Source organism: Ochotona curzoniae, unplaced genomic scaffold (genome assembly GCF_017591425.1).
Source record: "Ochotona curzoniae isolate NIBS_2020 unplaced genomic scaffold, NIBS_Ocur_1.0 scaffold_4701, whole genome shotgun sequence".
Classification (NCBI taxonomy): Eukaryota; Metazoa; Chordata; class Mammalia; order Lagomorpha; family Ochotonidae; genus Ochotona; species Ochotona curzoniae.
In genome coordinates, this window is record NW_024467122.1 from 16,403,873 (window position 1) to 16,417,993 (window position 14,121).

Here is a 14,121-nt window from a genome sequence, read left to right on the forward strand (position 1 = left end):
AGTGTGCATAAAAGTCATCTGATCTGGGCTGGCTTAGGTGGTTCTGTCGAGCTTGGCAGGACTCACTCAGGTATCTTGGGGTCAGCTGCTTGGGGGAGGGTTGGACTGGGCAAACTCAGTGTATCTCTGAGTCAACTGCGAATCAGCTGATGCAGCTTGGCTCTGGCTATGCACTAACTTCTCCCCCACCTGCCTCTCATTCTCCCCCTAGAACAACAGGAAAGCACAGACACATCTTCCTTAGCAATGACAGAGGTGCACGAGAGCCTTTGGAGGACAAGCTGAAGTGGAAGATTTTGTTTTGACATTGATAAGGTAGAGTTTCTACCACGAGGAAACCCACACAGTAAATAATGGGGAGAGAATGATCAGAAGAGCTGGGGTAGACCTGAGTGACACATGCTCATTACAAATGCCATATTTATCTCATGTATCTGATTACCCAGATCTGTAGATTGAACATAGAATCAAACTTCTTGAGGTGACTTGTAAAAGAATTCTAGTAGAGAAATATTCCATGAATCTGAAACTCTCTCATACACAGGGAATCAGCAAAAAGCAGAGAAAGTTGGGCTACAAGAATGGCCAGCAAGGGCTAGATCCCAGTATCTGACTGTGAATGTCAGAACAGGTCACACTATGCTGGGCCATAACACCAACCAGCACACAAGAGAACCAGGACTGGGGTAGATCCTGTAAGGGATACATGAGCCTAACCCTGTGGAAATACAAGGTTTAGGTGGGGAGGAGGTGAGCTAAGTGTAACCATGGAATCTGCCAATATTCATGGGCACTGGGGTTGGGAACAGGCTGGGCAGATAAAGGCTATAGCACCTGCATGCGCACCCTAAAACAGGGTATACTGTGGGCCAGGTTGCATTATCCACCAGCTCTTACAAAGGTTGGGGCAGAGAGGGCAGGCTGTTCCAGGTGGGGGCCTGGCACCTGCTGGCATGTGTGTGATCTAGGTCTGGGAGTAGCCAAGTGGGGGAAACTGGGCAACTCCCCATTAGGGTAATAGCTCCCTCTGGCGAACACATGATCCAGGCCTGGGTGTCGGGCAGGCTGAGCAAGGTAGTTCTATCCATCAGCAAGTATGTGGGCTGCTTTTGGAAGGGAGTGGACTTGGCAAGGCTGAGCAGACAGACCTTAACCCACTGGCAAGTGCAGAAACCAGGCTGGAGTGCATGCAGGTCATTCTGAGCTAGGCTACCATACCTGCTGGGTTGCAAGAGCCAGGGATGAGAGCAGATTGAGCCAGGCCAGGTTGCAGCACCTGCCAGGGATAGTTGGTATGGGGGCTGGCCAGGTCAAGCCAGGCTGTAGCATCCAAAGGTAAAGAGGCCAAGACAGGTGAGGGGCTATGCCAAGCTGGGTCAGAGCAACCACTGCCACGTGCAAGATCTGTGTTTGCGAACAGGACAAGTTGGGGAGCTAAGGAGATGCCCTGGCTGGGTTGAGGGTCCAGCTGGTGAGTGCAGGGCCAGAGTGGGGGCTGCTATCTGGTCTGGACATGGCTGTAGTGTCACTTCACACAAGTGTGGGCTGGGTCTGTGGTGTACCAGACTAGGCTAGACTCCAGCACCCATTGGAACTCATGAGAACTAGGATGGGTGTAGAATGGGCTGGGGTAGGTTTCTGTCCCTGCTGAGCCATGTGTGAGCTGTGTCTGGGTATGGACCAGACTTGGCTGGGGTTTAGTACCCAACAATAAGAACTGGAAAGGGTGAGGGTCAGTCAGGAAAGGCCACTGTTCCTGCTAGGATGGAAGGTCGATTAAGCAGGGCTGGCCCTGGACCCACCAGAGTGTGCAAGATCTGGCATTGGGAGAGGTTCTGACGGAAGAGCTTGGGAAACTTTGTCATGACATACTCCCTGCTGTGAGCACAAGAACCAAGACAGGGAGCAGTCCATACCAGGCCAGGTAATAGTACCCACCAACATACAATTTGGCTCAGGTCTAGGTTGAAGACTGGGGGCAAAATCATATCACTTGCTAGCAAATCTGAGAACCAAAATGGTATATGGATCAGGCTGGGTCAGGCTGCAATGCAAGCTAGTTTACATTAAGGTGGGGACTGGGGGCTGTCTGGGTTGAATTGGGCTAGGCTATAGCCCCCACTGACATGAGCTGGAACTGGGGATAACGCCAGGCAGGCCAGGCTACATCACTCACTGGCAAATGCCAAAGTGAGGCAGGCCATGTCAGACTGGACCACAACACCCAACCAGCACACGTGGGAACGAGGGAGGGAGGGGGCAAAGCCAGTAGAGCGACTGTGAGGGGCTCCCCTGCGGGACCACCACTCTCACTGGTGAGTGTGAGAGTTGGAATATGGGCAGACCAGGCCGGGCAGGGATACAACACCTGTTGGCCTGCATCTGAGCTGGATCAGGGAAAAATCAGTCTGGGTTGACTGTTCCTACTGGTGCAAGTGTAAGTCAGAGTGGGTGTGGGTTGGTTGGGCTTTGCCACAGTTTCAGCTGACAGATGCTGGCATGGAGGCAAATTCTGTCAAGTTAAACTGCAGAACCACCTGGAGACTGCAAAATCCAGGAGTAAGAGTGGGCCTAGTAGGGAAATAGTGGCCACCTCTCTCTTGGGTTTCCACTCCAACTGGTGAGCATGAGAACCAGGACTGGGACAATGGTGGCTAGACACAGAATGGCATCCACTGGCACATGTGTGGGCTGGATAGTGAGGCTGGTTGAATTAGGCTTCAATGACCTTTGACAATGTATGAGAGCTGAATGGAATGTGGGACAGAGTGGACCAGTCAGCTGTACATACTGGCAAGCACAGGAATCCAGGGCAGGGGGTGGGCCTACAGGTTGCTCCAACTAGGCTGCAGCTCCCACTGGTTTGCATTAGGGCTGAATGTGAGATAAGGAGGATCAGGCTATATGTAACACCTATTGGTTTGTGTAAAAGGCAGGGCAACCACCAGCATGCACATAAGCTGATTGGGAGGATGGATGTACCAGACCATGTATTGGCAAACATATGTAGGAACTAGGTCTGGGATCACCACAGATGAGGTTTCTTCAGGGATCCCTCCAATTGAACCACTGGACTCAGAAACCCAACCATGGTTAGAAGTGCAGATTCCATGGTCTGACAGTGGAGTGTATGGGTCAGTGGCCTCCTCAGTGGCTTAGACAGAGCAGTGGACAGCATATCCAGGTGTACATGGAGGATATGGCAGTGCATTGGAGTCTGCAGAAGATACCTGGTACTATAACAGAGAATGGAAGACAGAAAAAACTACCCAGGCAAGTGTTGACAGTGAATATCTGGGCAAATGGAGACCTTAAGGTAGACTATGTCAACTAGTAGATTCTGGAGATCAGCAGTAATTCAGAAATATCAAAACCTCCTGAGCACCGCCCTTGGAACATGCTTCACATCAGGGACTCTGGGATGGTTGGGTGACTGTCTTTCATCCCTCAGTGCAGAGGGTACAGAGGCGTTTGGGAGGCTGGTTGTGGCTTCTCTTCCTATCTCCCCCCTTCCTCTAGATACAGGAAGGAAAAAGAAAAGATAATGTGGAAATGGTCTTACTCACCTCCCTGTAGCCCTTGACCCTTATCACTCTAATTAACTATGTAACAATCATCAAAAATAAATAAATAAATCTTAAAAAAAATAGCCAACAGAAGTGAGCCTTGTGGCACAGCTGTTTAAGCTACTCTTTTTCTCTTTTCACATACACACACACACTCTCTCTCAGTCACCCTGCCTTTCAAATAAATAAATATTCTTAAAAAAAAATACTGACAGAAGCAGGGATCTTCTGATTCAGTAGCAGTATTTATAAAAACACGAGGTTTGCCAGAGTACGTGGATTATGATTCTAGTTTTATATGCAACCTGACATAGACCTGAACACACCTCTGCTCCTGAGAAAGTCCAACCCCAGGCACTCCTAAAATAAGTAGTAACTCTAAGTGTCCAAATGTCGCCCATCAGACTTGAACTCTTAAAAGTACCCATGTTGGATTAATGTGCACACAGCCTCCAGGACTTATGGGAAACACTCAGGAGATGCTTATTAAAAACTGAAATGAGGGGATAAGCAATGATTTCTAATGGCATTGAGATTATGGAACACCCACTGTTATAACCCCAAGGCACGACACATCTTGGGCTTCTAACCCCTGATCCACCATCTGCTGTCCCTGGGCTTTGTTTTTGGCCCTAGAGTGTCCCCCAAGGATTACATGCCCTGTGCTCCCTTGTCCTGTGGTTTTCCACTGGGAGTGGCCAAAGAGCAACCCTGCTCCTGGTCACACAGGAAGGAGAGAGTTTAGTTTTTATTTCCCATCACCCTACGTGGTCCCAGCATAGGGTGTGACGCTGTGGCCACAGCTCCTGCACAACAGCCTCTTTTTCCCAGTTCCAGCTACTCAGGTCCCTGGTGACATGGTTTCCTTCCTTCATCTCTTCAGGCCCACAATGGTAATAGCTGTTAGCTGTTATAAATCCCTGGGTGGTTCTCCAGCCTCAGCTGGATCCCTTAACCCTGCCCATGTCTCTGAAAATAGGGCCTTTATTAAACTCTTCAGTGAAATCCATTAAGTGTGTCATCTATTTCCAGTTACCACCATGACTAATGTTATATTTATATTCTAGCAAGAAGGGCCTGACTCTGTACTTGTCCCTGAGTTAGTTTTACTACTTAATCTTATCAAGCAGGTCAAATCCCCATGGTCTGAAAAAAATATACAACTTTTAAATTTTTTTAAGACTCCTTTACTTTCATTTGAGAGAATTACTCAAAGAGAGGGAGGGAAGGAGAGAGGGAGAGAAAGATAGATCTTCCATCTGTTGATTTATTCCCCAAATGGCCACAATGGCCAGAGTTGGGCTGATGGCCAGAACAACACCAGTGGTGGGAGCAGGAGCAGGAGCAGTTCAAAGCAGGGAGCCAGGAGCTTCTTCTGGATCTCCCACATAGCTGCAGGTGCCCAAGGGTTTGAGGCCATCCTCCACTGCTTTTTCCAGGTCATAAGCAGGGAGCTGAAAATGAAGTGGAGCAGCTTTTTGGACTTGAACCAGAGCCCATATGGGATGCCAGCACTGCAGGCAAAGGCTTAACGTGCATGCCATCACACCAGCCTCACAACACAAACCTTTTTACAGATTCTAGCCTTGGAGAGACAGAGGTGACTCCTATCAACCATCAGTTTCTACTCCCCCGGATTCTCTCGCTAAGGCCAGGTCTCCATCCCTCCTTCCCAACCTTCTTTAGCAGAAAATCCTCCCACCATGTAGAGAGCTTCTCTTTTTCTTAATCTCCTTTTTTCCTCACACCCAGGACTGTTTGCTTCCTGTGCACACTGTCAGCCTGTTACCTGTTATGGTCCTCCATCTGGCCCTGGGTTTTCCAATTCTGGAGGCTAAAAGTAGAAAGAAGTGGGGAGAAAAAGACTTTGTTGGTGATCTTCTCCCAGGTAGTGGTACCTATAAAATAATTGGATTATTCATAGATGAACTTAATCCTCCTGTAGACATTTTCTAAACCTGCTGGAAAGTTTGCTGAAAGTGAACATATCCTCCACTGTGTTGGTTTGATATGTACCTGACTCTAGAAAGGGTAAGGAAAAAGGTGGAGAGAAGGGCTCGGCGCCCTGGCCTAGCAGCTAAAGTCCTCACCTTTCTCTCTGCCATTTTGCCTTCAGTTAAGTAAATATTTTAAAAGACAGAAGGGCTGGCACAATGGTGTAGTGGGCTAAGCTTTTGCCTGTAGCACCAACATTCCATTTCAGCATTGATTTGTACCTTAGCTATTCCACTTCCCATCTAGCTCCCTGTTTAAGTCTTGGAAAACAGCAGAGGACCGCTCAAGTTCTATGTCGGAGACCCAGAAGAACCTCCGAGCTCCTGGCTTCAGACTGGCCCAACTCTGGCTATTGTAGCCATTTGAGGAAAGAGTCACTAGATGGAAGATGTCTCTCCTCTCTCTGTAACTCTGTCCTTCCAATAAAAATAAACTTTCTAAAAAAAGTTTAAATGGTGGCTATAAAATAATGTGTATGTTAATTAGCTCAGTAAAACCAGTCCACACTGTTTACATATTTCAAAATTATTATGTTGGGCCCAACATAATAGCCTAGTGTCTAAATCCTCACCTTGCATCCACCAGTATCCAACATGGGCACTGGTTCATGTCCCAGCTGTCCAACTTCTCATCCAGCTCCCTGCTTGTACCTGGGAAGCAGTAGAGGATGGTCCAAAGGCTGTACCCTTGTACCTATGTGGGAGACCTGGAAGAAGCTCCTGGCTTTGGATCAGCTCGGCTCAGGCCATTGTGGCCTCCTGGGGAGTGAACCAGCAAACAAAAGATCTTTCTCTCTGTAAGTTTACCTTTCCAATGAAAATAAATAAATCTTTTTTTTTTAAAAAAAGTAAAATCTAAAATAAAATAAAATTTAAAAAACTAAACCTTAGGACATTTCCATTTTTGGGGAGCTGAAGAAAAAGCACAGCCATGAAGTGTCAGTGCAGAAACAAAGGCAATACGGGCAAAAGAAGAAGATGCAGAAATGAGACAGCTTAGAAAAATACAAGCCATGAATTTCTAAAAAGGGTAAGTTCCACATTTGAATATAAGCACATTCATCTTCACCTTTTAAAAATAAAACGTCAGGGCCCGGCGCGATGGCGCAATGGTTAAGGTCCTTGCCTTGCACGCCCGGGATCCCGGCGGCCCCGCTTCCCATCCAGCTCCCTGCCTGTGGCCCGGGAAAGCAGTCGAGGACGGCCCAAAGCTTTGGGACCCTGCACCAGCATGGGAGACCTGGAAGAGGCTCCTGGCTTCAGATCGGCAATAGCATTGGCTGTTGCGCTCACTTGGGGAGTGAATCATCGGACGGAAGATCTTCCTCTCTGTCTCTCCTCTCTGTATATCCGCCTTTCCAATAAAAATAAAAAATAAATCTTTAAAAAAATAAATAAAACGTCGTACTTTTGAGACTAAAGTTAGAGAATAAAGCAATAGGGTAAGCCATTGGAACAACTTGTGTTAACCTGGAACCACCTGTCGAAAAACTTCCCTAGAAATATTGATCTACATTGTTAGACATGAATATGATCTGGAATATATCTCAGTTAAGATATCTTTGGATGCAATGAATGGGAAACCAAATTCAAATTAGCTTAAACAACATAACTGGATGCTTTTGGCTCATTTTCCTTAAAAGACCACAAGTATGGTAGAGTTTATAGTTGGTCCAACCTGAGGATACATACCCACAATTCTCCTGTTTCTACATTCCTCCACCAATTCATAAGATAGCTCTATGATCAACCTGGTTTCTCTAAAGCTATAGGCTTGACATTTTCATTTGAAGCTATCTCTTTTCCCAAAAGCTGTCATGATGCTTTACAAGAACCAACCACAGGTAGACTAATCCTCTACCTGTAGTGCTGGCATCCCAGCTGCACCACTTCCCATTCAGTTCTCTGCTTATGACCTGGAAAAGTAGCAGAGGACAACCCAAGTCCTGGGGACCCTGCACCCTCATGGGAGACCCAGAAGAAGCTCCTGACTCCTTGCTTTGGATCATCTCAGTTCTGGATATTGTGGCCATTTGGGAGCGAACCAGTGGATTAAAGATCTTTCTCTCTCTCTCTCTGTCATTCTCTCTCTATAACTCTGACTTTAACATAAAAGTGAATAAATACTTTAAAAAAGAGAGTAAAGGAACCAACTACTAGGTTCAGGGAAAGCTATAAGCTGATTGACATAAGTACACAATGCTGAACTAATCACTATTCCACACGTTGTAATTTGGAGTATCCCTAATATGTGGCCCACCTCAAGTTGTGGCGTGTGTGGGCAGGCTCACTCAACTGCCACACTGATTCATAATGGAAGAAGGCTTAAACAAACACTAGGGAGACAAGTAGAATCTGCAGACTTAGACTGAGTGTATGATTTTAATAATTAGAACATTGGTTTAACAAAATAATCAAAGCCAGTATCATATACCTGCTGACAAAATAACAGAAAGGGATCCAGTCCAAGGCTGACGAATCCTCTGGATCCAGCTGCTCCCGTCTAGAATATACAGAGGACCGAGCAGCCTGTTGAACACTAACTCCTGAGTTCACTGTCAGCAACATCCAAACTGTAAGAAACTCCATGTTTCAAACAGCAACTGAGTTCTACAACAGATAAATGGCATGGGGTCGGGGGAGGAAGTATGAAAACTTGTAGACTACAAGAGACTTAAAATATATGGAATGAGGTTGCTGATTCTTTTTTTTTTTTTTCAAATGAACAACCAAACTGTAATGTCTAGGAATATGCAGTTGAGTGACTAAACCACAAAAAGGTAAGCAAGTGCTTGCTGTGGAAGTCAGATTAGACCCTGTTTGTGAAGAGAGGGAGCTATGAATGACACGAGGCCCAATGAATGACATGTAGGGTATTGGAAACACATAGATAGTTGCTATAAGAGTGTTCACCTTGTATTAGGGCTAGTTCTACATTTATTTTCGTTAGTCTTATACCTCCATTTTATAATAAAAATATTTAAGGTTATGTGGTGTAGCGAACTAAACCACCTCTTGCATCACTAGCATCCCCTACCAGAGCAGTGGTTAAGTCCCTGCTCCTATGCTTTGATCCACCTCCCAGCTGATGCACCTACTAGCCCAAGTACTTGGGCCCCTGCCACCTGTCTTGGAGACAAGGCTAGTGTTCCAAATTCCTGGCTTTGGCCAACTCAGACCTGACCATTACAGGTGAGTGAACTGATGGATGAAAAGTCTCTCTATGTCTCTTTCCCTTTTTTTCCTGCTGTTCTGGCTTTCAAACATTCATTTATAAGGTTTTAAAACTTAAAATATTTTATACAAATCAATTTAAAGGATGATATGAAAAAACCCAGAAGAGAATCATTATCATAAAGTTATTATATATTGGATAGTACAGATCTGTTTATGTCTTTTAAGAATTAACCACATAAAATAACAAAAACTGATAGAGAATTATAAAAAAAAGTCTGTGTATAGAGTTTTGTGTGTGTACATGTGTGTAAATCTGTACAATGCCAAGTGTTAGTATACCTCAATATTTTCTAACAACAACTCCTTGGAATATTAATTCAATATAAGGGAATAATTAAGCTTAAATAGTCAAGTAAGTTAAGGAAATAGAACTAAAAAAAGTTTCCTTAGTATCTGGTAATATTGGAGTCTTTGGTAAGCTTTATTACACATTTATTTAGAAAGAGACAGAGAAAACTCCCATTTTCTGATTGAATCTAAACATCGGTAATGGCTGAGCCAAAGGTAAGAGTTGGGAACCCAATCCAGAGCTCTCCTGTGGGCAGCAGGAACCCAGTGACTGCTTCCTGTACTCTGTTTTGACAGGAAGCTGAAGGCAGGAGCTGAGAGAAGACATCAAGCTTGGGCATTATGGTATGAGATGTGGACTTCAGGGTGACACACACACTGAGAAAGGTCTTCGATCTGCTGCTGCTCTGCCCCTAAAATGGCTGCGATGATCAGGGCTGGGCCAGGCTGAAGCTAGGAGCCTAGAACTTCATTTGGGTCTCTCATACAAATGCAGGTGCCCTAGCAATTGAACCATCTTCTACTGCTTTCCCAGGCACATCAGCTACCTGGCATTCATGTGTGATGGCAATGTTTCAGGCAGCTGCTTAACCCACTGGCTACAAATGCTGCTCCAGCATGCAGGCATGTTAACTGGTATCAACCAATGTGCAAAATATCTCCCCCTATTGTGGTTTTTTTAAAGCAATAAAAAGGCCGTATAATTGCATTATTTCCCAAACTTGATCATTTTTAATGCTTCATTTATTTATTAATTTATTTGAAAGAGACTAGAAGAGAGAGAGACACAGAGAGAGATCTTGCACTTGCTGGTTTATTTGCCAAATGCCTACTACAATAGCGAGGGCTGGGCCTGATTAAAGCCAGGAACCTAGAACTTGTGCTGGGTCTCCTGCAGATGGCAGGGACCCAACCACCTGAGCCATCACCTGTTGTATCTTGGGGAGCACGTTAGCATTAAGCTGAGATTGTAAGATCCACAGCTTGAACCAGGCACTCTGATATGAAACACAGGGGACTCAAGCAGTGAAGCAATCATTGCACCAAATGCCCAGCCCTGACCACAAGCTTTTAGGGACACAAACATAACTACTACATCCAAAGGAGATACGTGGGTCCTAACGGCAGGAAAGGAGGGGCTCTATTCTATTTAGCATTTATAATGTGTTCTATTCAATGAGATCAGTAACTCTGTTGTTCTATTTATCATGTATTCCCAGTGTCTAAAACAGTGCCCAACAACAAATGCACCCAGGGTTTAAAAACTTTTGCAGGAAATCTAAATCAAATTCACTTGTAGGAAATCAGAGTTGTGGCCTAATTAACAGACAACAAAGTCTGCAAAATAATTCTTTACACTGTCATCTCCAGGCCATATTGTGGCTTAACATATATCTTTCACACAAAAACATTTCCAGCCATAAAACTACAGGATGGTTAGTTAGAGAAATCTCCCAAACATTCAAGTGCTAAATTCCATTGCTTTAATGAATAATGTATAAATTAATCACTTCTGGAAAACTGACTAAACTTTGATTTCACTGTGTTAAAAAAAAAAGTATCTTTGTTCCTTACAGATATGGGGAGCCAGTAAACTTCAGAGTTAATTAAGATCACAGGCTTTGGAGTTTTGCAGTGACACCTTATTCCACTTACTTCCTTCTATTCTTTTGGAGGAAATTTTAATACCACACATACCATGACATCATGCTAGGAAAGGAGCCAGAGGCTGTGCTTGATTCACATGAACCAAAGACTACAGCAGAAACTGTACTTCCTGGGGACACAATTTTCTATTTATGTTACTTCAGCGTTTTGACAGAGAAAAAACGATCCCATGAGTACAAATATGGATTAAAATTAGACTACTATATCCCATTTCCAGGTTACCTCCATTAAGTCCTATTACTCCCAAAATTATTTAACCTACATTGCATTTATATTATTCATCTACAGCACTGACAAAATCTTAATCCCCTGGGAAGCAGATAAAAATGAGGCAGCATATTAACTTCTGTGGGTTAGAAACTGCCTGCAAGATCTGGCTAGGATCCCTCCTAACTCCAAAATATGTGTAATTTCCAGTCACTGCGAATTGTACACACCCAAAGCATTCCTATAAACTGTTCCTTCTGTTGTCCCATGCTGAAGGCTTTGGGGGAGGTGACAAACTCCTCAATCTCTGAATTAACATATACAGTACAGGGCAAAAATATGACACCAAGGATTGAGAAGAGATGACACACTATCATTACTATTAGGAAAGACTAGAACAATTGACTTTTACCTGTGGGACACAAAACAGCATCACTACTCTCTCTCTCTTTAAAAAATTTATTTATTGGGCCCGGCGGCATGGCCTAGCGGCTAAAGTCCTTAGCCTTGAACGCGCCAGGATCCCATATGGGCACCGGTTCTAATCCCGGCAGCTCCACTTCCCATCCAGCTCCCTGCTTGTGACCTGGGAAAACAGTCCAGGACAGCCCAAAGCCTTGGGACCCTGCACCCGTGTGGGATACCCGGAAGAAGTTCCTGGATCCTGGCTTCAGATCAGCATAGCATCGACCGTTGCGCTCACTTGGGGAGTGAATCATTGGACAGAACATCTTCCTCTCTGTCTCTCCTCCTCTCTGTATATCTGACTTTCCAATAAATAAATAAATCTTTAAAAAAAAATTTTTGTCCATCCAGGTCTAAACAGTTCTGGGCTAATCCATCCCTCTTCACATGGACTCAAATATGAATAAAATCCACGGGATGGAAGAGCAGGGAAAAGTGCAGACTCCCTGAAGAAGAAAAGTTCAGTCCAAGAGAAAGAAACATGTGGTGAAGATACGTAGGTCCATTTTCTCCTCCAAGTTTTTTGAGACAGCAAGTGAGGGTTAAACTAGCAATGAGTCTCTGAGGTGAGGTGCAAAGTGGCTGCCATTGATTTGACATGGAGCAGAATCCAGAGTTCTTTAATCCTGGACCGGATTCGTAAGATAAATATCCCAGGTTCATGAAATAAATATTCAGATGAACCCTTCAGATCACTGGTTTCTAGAACAGATTTCAACCAGAGTCAAAGAACAAGTTAGTTAATTAGTTAGCCAGTTAGTTTCAAAAGAATTGGCTTATGTAATTGCGTGGCTGGCCGACCAAGCCTGCAGTCCAGAGAGCAGGCAGCCAGTATGGGAGGTTCTCCGTGGGAACAGGGCAGGGCTTGCTCACAGGCAGTCAGGAAGGAAGACCTAAGCGGAGGAGCGAGGAATTGCAAACCCAGCTGCTGTTCAGTTACTGAGCATTGGGAAGACATCAGTCCCCACTGCCCTGTTAAAAATAACCGCTTTATTCACCTATACCCCACATCCCATATAGTTCACCTATTTGAGGTCTTCAACTCAATTGATTATAGCATATTATGAAAGTTGTAACTGTCATGAAAATCCATTTGTGAATGTTTTCATCATCCCAGAAAGCTATCCTATACCCATTAGCATACCCTACCCATTTCCTATTAATACCCTCCAAATCTCCGTACCAAACCCAAAGCAATTACTTCCTGTGTCTGTAGAGTTCCCTGCTCTGAACAATTCCTAAGATTATGTGGCCTTTTGTGTCTGGCTTCTTTCAATTAGCATAATATTTCCAACTTTTATCCATGTCATAGCATATTTCAAGACTTAATACTTTGATTGAATAATATTCCATTGTGCAAACAAATCGATTTTTAAAAAATATATCTTTCATCATTTGATAGAATGTTTTTGGTTGTTTTCCCTTCTGGGCTATTATAAATACAGGTGCTATAAAATTTCACATAAAAGTTTTGTGTATCCACAAAATATATGTATAAGATATATAACATGTTAATTCTATATCTAGTATTTCAAGGAATGCCAAACTTTTCCAAAGCAGCCACATTATTTTACATTTCTTCCAGCAGTGAATACTGCAATATCTCCATATCTTAGTCAACTTTATTATATATTTTTTTTAAATTGTAGCCATTCTAATGAACATAAGATAGTATATCACTATGGTACTGGATCACCAGAGCCCAGGGCATTTACTTGTGAAACAACAAACTAAATGCTTACAGGTGGAATTTGTTTTATAATACCCCTATTGGAGGGAGAAGGAGATATGGGGGTGGAATTCAGATGGAGCATCATCAGCCACACACAAAAAGATAATTGCTTGATATTGAAGTTGGGTGATGTGTACATGGGGTGCTTTTCTAACTAAAAATATGCTCAAATTTAGCATCAGTTGAAAGAGGGGTTTTTTTATTTTTTAAATTTTTTTAAGATTAATTTTTATTATTTTTTTTATTGGAAAGGCGGATATACAGAGAGGAGAGACAGAGAGGAAGATCTTCCATCCGATGATTCACTCCCTAAGTAAGCGCAACAGCCAATGCTATGCCGATCCGAAGCCAGGAGCCTCTTCCGGGTCTCCCACGCGGGTGCAGGGTCCCAAAGCTTTGGGCCGTCCTGGTCTGCTTTCCTGGGCCACAGGCAGGGAGCTGGAAGGGAAGCGGGGCTGCCGGGATAGAACCGGTGCCCATATGGGATCCCGGGCATGCAAGGCGAGGACCTTAACCATTGCGCCACCGCGCCGGGCCCGAAAGAGGGTTTTTTGGTTGTTGTTGTTGTTGCTTTGTTTTTAATGATTGTGATTTTCCTTTGACACTTGGAAGAAAGGAGCACAGACAGGAAAATCTGAAACTGTTGTCCATGCTTTTTTTTTTTAAGGTTTATGTATTCATTTGAAAGGCAGACTTAGAGAGAGGGAGATGCAGAGAGAAAGAGAGAGGGAGGGAGAGAGAGACTTCTCTTCCCCTAGTTCACTCCCCAAATTGCACAACAGCCCGGCTGGGTCAGTCAGCACACAGGTTGGGTCATCTTCTACTGCTTTACAAAGTACAATATCAGGGAGCTGAATTGGAAGTGTAACAGCTAGGACACAAACCTCTGCTTGTATGGGATGCTAGCAGGCATTGCAGGTGGCAGCTCCACTCTGCCACAATGTGGCATGGTTGGAAAATTTTT

General features: G+C 44.3%; 1 long non-coding RNA gene across 1 annotated transcript in view; it reads right to left on the minus strand.

Annotated features, from left to right (window-relative positions):
• Positions 1 to 5,291: 5,291 nt before the first annotated feature.
• Positions 5,292 to 14,121, minus strand: part of LOC121149099 — a 30,030-nt gene continuing 21,200 nt past the window's right edge. Inside the window, exons 3-4 of the long non-coding RNA XR_005882616.1 lie at positions 7,995 to 8,063; positions 5,292 to 5,400 (exon numbers count right to left, since the gene is read on the minus strand). This is a non-coding gene — a long non-coding RNA (uncharacterized LOC121149099). The remainder of the gene's footprint in view (positions 5,401 to 7,994; positions 8,064 to 14,121) is intronic.